Source organism: Colobus angolensis, unplaced genomic scaffold (genome assembly GCF_000951035.1).
Source record: "Colobus angolensis palliatus isolate OR3802 unplaced genomic scaffold, Cang.pa_1.0 Scaffold105, whole genome shotgun sequence".
NCBI lineage: Eukaryota > Metazoa > Chordata > Mammalia > Primates > Cercopithecidae > Colobus > Colobus angolensis.
Window position 1 is genome coordinate 1442635 of NW_012111475.1, and position 4565 is coordinate 1447199.

Here is a 4565-nt window from a genome sequence, read left to right on the forward strand (position 1 = left end):
GCTCTGGCCCCTATTTGGTCTCCCTGGCACTCACCGTGTGGCTTTCTTCTGTAGCTGTGGGCCTGGCCTCGGTGTTGGCAGACTTCCAGGGCTCGGGGCCCGAAGAGATGACCTTCCAAGGTGGCGACCTCATCGGGGTCCTTGGGGCGCGGGTGCCCGGCCTGCCCTGGTGCGTGGGCCAACACGCAGCCTCGGGCCAGGTGGGGTTTGTGCGGAGCAGCCTCATCAGCATGCAGGGCCCCTTATCCAAGTGAGTGGCTGGAGCCCCACCCCTTTCCTGAACCCACCCCCATCTCACCTAAGGGGACATTGTTGCGTCCACCTGGCTTCCCAGGTGACAAGCCTGGAAGTCACTGTGGACAATGCCTAGTCTCTTCCCTTGTCCTCAGGCTGCTGCCCCCTCGGCCCCAGTGCCTGACTCCAGGGTCCCCCGGTGTCCCTCCTCCGGGCTGCTGCAGGGAGAGCGTTCCCTCGAATGCCCACCTGCCCATATGCATTACCTTCCTGTGGCTGCCATGATAAGGCACTGCACACCAGGGGCTTAAAGCCACAGAAATGTGCTCGTTCAGAGTTGTGGAGGCCGAAAGTTTAAAACCAAGGCCAGAAGGGCCACATTTTCTCTGGAGTCTCTAGGGGAGGGTCCTTCTTGCCTCTTCCAGCTCCTGGTGGCCGTGGGCGTTCCTTGGCTTGTGGCCACATCACTGCACTCTGCCACCATCTCCATGTGGCTGTCTTCCTCTGGGTGTCTACTGTATTCTCTTCTTATAAGGGTTCCCGTCTCCTGGAGCCCATCCAACTCCAGTCTGACCTCATCTTAGCTGAACTAATTACACCTGCAGAGATCCTTTCTCCAGAAAAGCTTACCTTCTGGGGTTCCGAGAGACATGAATTGAGGGACACAATGTAATCCAGTACACACGTCGCCCTCCTCCCGCAAAGCCCCAGGAAGCTTCCGGGCCCGGCCCCCATGGCCAGGCTGGCCCTCGCCATCAGCTCACCGAAGTGCAGCTGCACAGAGTAACTCGTGCCTTCTAACACGGCTCTGGGTGACACGTGTGCTCTTCTGCCTGGGATGCCCCCTCTCCTCGACCCCCCTGTTCTCCTGGGGCCTCCCGTCAGCCCCCGTCGCTCCTCTGTGGGGGCACTCTTCTGGCCATACGCCTCTTCCTATGTGATTCCCACGCCGCCCATGACCTGCCTGCCCCCAGCCAGGGAACTCCAGGAGAAGAATTCCCTGGTCACTTCTGTGTCCTCCCTGCCCAGTGCGAGCAACAGCAGGGGGTCTTTGGAGAGGAGTCAGCTGTGCCCATCCTTTGATGGAATTCTGTTTCCCTGGACTTGACCTTCTTCAGCCCTCGGTCAAGGAGCACAGAGAACGTGGGTACATGGAGAGGCCACTTTCTGGGTCATATGACCCTGGTCCTGGCCCCACCAATGAGATGCTTGTCTTCAATGGTCCGTTTCCATGTTTGGGGCTGCGACAGACCAACACTTCTCAGACTGGGTCTCAGAGGCCATTTGTTATCATGCCTCATCAAGCCATTCATTTGTTCCCCTCATGGAAAGGGTCCGTCTGCTCTGGTACCTCTGGCACCTGTGCATCAGAAGCAGTTGGAAGCCGGCTAGGCCATGCTCTGATGGCAGGAGCTACACCAGCAGTTCCCAAAGCATGTTCTCACCCACTACTCCATCACAGACTTCATCATGCCCTAAGCAGTGGGGAAAAGCTTTGTTCACATCCCTTGTGGGTGATCCCAGGGATTCCCAGAACAAACAAGGCATCTTTTTCCTGTTGAAATGCCTTTCCCACACTTACGTCACCTCCAGAATCCTCTTCTCACACAACCCTGTTTGCTTTTGGCTGAGCTGGTGTTCCACGGGACACTGTCTGGGCATCCTTGGTCTAGCTGATCCCTACCATTTCCAACAGAGACCACAACTTCTCAACAGGTTACTGGGGGCCGTGTGAAGTCAGCATGTACTGAACTTAAAAAGGGTCAGAGAAGAGCCAGGGAATGAGCTAGTTTATTCCCTTCCTTTAACCCAGAAGGATGACAGGGCCAGGTGCCATTGGTCCTGTTCACAAATGGAGAAATTCTGACTTCTCTCATCCACTCAACAAATGTTTGCTGAATATCTTTCCTAATCCAGACCCTGGGTTTTCATCTTTTATTTAATGAACAACCTGGTGGCTCTTCTTTTTTTTTCTTTAACTTTATTTTTGACACAATTTGAGACTTAGAAGAAAGTTGCAAAAAGAGTATGACATTCCCATATGCCCTCACCCAGATTGCACAAATGTTAACATGTTATGATATTTGCTTTATTACTTTCTCTCTTTCACTTCTATTTTTTTCTTTTCTTTTCTTTTCTTTTTTTTTTTTGAGACAGAGTCTCGCTCCATCGCCCAGGCTGGAGTGCAGTGGCCGGATCTCAGCTCACTGCAAGCTCCGCCTCCCGGGTTCACGCCATTCTCCTGCCTCAGCCTCCGGAGTAGCTGGGACTACAGGCGCCCGCCACCTCGCCCGGCTAGTTTTTTGCATTTTTTAGTAGAGACGGGATTTCACCGTGTTAGCCAGGATGGTCTTGATCTCCTGACCTCGTGATCCACCCATCTCGGCCTCCCAAAGTGCTGGGATTACAGGCTTGAGCCACCGCGCCCGGCCCACTTCTATTTTTTTCTAAACCCTTTGAAAGTAAGTTGTAAACATGATGTTCCTTTACCCCTAAATAATGCAGTATGTGGTTCCTAAAACCAGGACATCTGCTTATGTAACCACAGTACAACTGTTGAAATCAGGAAATTAACACTGAATACAATGCCATTATCTACAGATCTTATTCAGATTTTGCCAGTAGTCACAATGATGCCCTTTATAGACAATGAAAATTTCAGACCACATGTTCTATTCAGATGTCCTGTCTTGCCTTCTTAATATGAAACAGCTTTTCAGTCTTTCTTTAATGTTTTTAAAGAATATAGGCCCGTTATTTTGTAGAATGTGCTGTAAGCTACTCTAAGTTTTTTTAAAATCTCAATAAGATGCTTTTCAAAGTTTCATATTATACTGTTAATTTAGTCCTATAAGCAAAAATTGCCTCCTTTCTCTTTCCCTCTCTCCCTCTCTCTCTGTTTCTTCCTGTAGTTCTTCTCCCTGACTTTATGAGAGTGCCCTGAGTTTATGTTGGGGAGCACTGAGGTTGTACAGGGTCAGTGGGAGTTTACAATGTGGAGAGATTGGATTGGTTCTGCCTGCAGCTGTCACAGGGGACTTCATAAGGGAGGGGACATTTGAGGTGGGGCTTTGAAGGCTGTCTAGGAGCTCACTGTCCTAGGACACCATTACCTGTTTGCATCTGTTGTAGCCTTTCCTGCTTTTGGGTATCTGCCCCTGGCCAGACAAGGCACCCCTTGAGGGCAGGATTTTTTTTGTTTTTTTTTCCAGACAGTGTCTTGCTCTGTTGCCCAGGCTGGAGTGCAGTGGTGTGATCTCGGCTCACTGCACCTCTTCCTCCCGTGTTCAAGTGATTCTCCTGCCACAACCTCCTGAACAGCTGGAATTACAGGCTCATGCCACCATGCCTGGCTAATTTTTGTATTTTTGTAGAGACGGGGTTTCACCATGTTGGCTAGGCTGGTCTTGAACCCCTGACCTCAAATGATCCGCCTGCCTCAGCCTCCCAAAGTGCTGGGATTACAGGTGTGAGCCACCGCATCCGGACTTTTTGTTGTTGTTGTTTTTAAATCTCTGTCTCCACCCCTGGGCAGAGAGTAGTGCTCCGAGACTGCCAAATCAAGGAATGGAAATGTGTCTTAGTGTGAAATGCTGACTTCGCAAATATGTTATTTTAAATAAAGCACTTAATTTTTTCCAGGATGGAAAGTGCGATTTTTCTCATTGAGGAAGAAAAGTCATTCTTCAGCGAGGGCCGCTTTTCTGAGGAGGATGCCAGGCAGTTGCTGAGGCGGATGTCAGGCAGTTGCTGAGGCGGATGTCAGGCACTGATGTCTGCAGCGTGTACAGCCTGGGTGTGTGTGGGCGATGCCTGTGGCAGGGCTGCTGCCCTCCCCTTTCCCTTCCGCAGCCCCCGCTGCCTTGTCCATCCACAGATAGTGAGTGCCAGCCCCTGGGCGCTGAAAGGTGAACAGACAGAGGCTGCTGCCGCCTCCAGGGCACACAGGGGCTGCAGACAAGCCAGACAGGAGAGAGGATGGGTGAGGGGCTGGGGGCGTGGGAATGTGGCCCTGAGTCTCCCGTGGGCACCGGGGAAGCCCTTCCTACCCTGACCCCAGGCACCTGCCAGAGACGCTGGGCGAGGGAGAAGGTGTGGACCCGGTTCTAATTTACCAGCCCTGAAGGCTCCTGTTCGGGGCCCAGCCCTTTGCCCACTGTGCTTTGCCTGGGTGAGGGCGAATTTTCTCCTCGTCACAAGACAAAGAACCCAGGCTGTGGTGTGGCCTGGTCACCTGGCTGCCAGGGAATGTCATGGTGGGATCCCAGGGCTGCTGCCTTCTAAGGACAGAGATAGTCCCTCTGACCTCAGTGCCCCTCTGTGTGTGAAAG

The 4565-nt window shown here is 52.4% G+C and overlaps 1 pseudogene; it reads left to right on the top strand.

Annotated features, from left to right (window-relative positions):
* LOC105513760 overlaps positions 1-4565 on the top strand; it is a 40679-nt pseudogene that overhangs the window by 18133 nt on the left and 17981 nt on the right.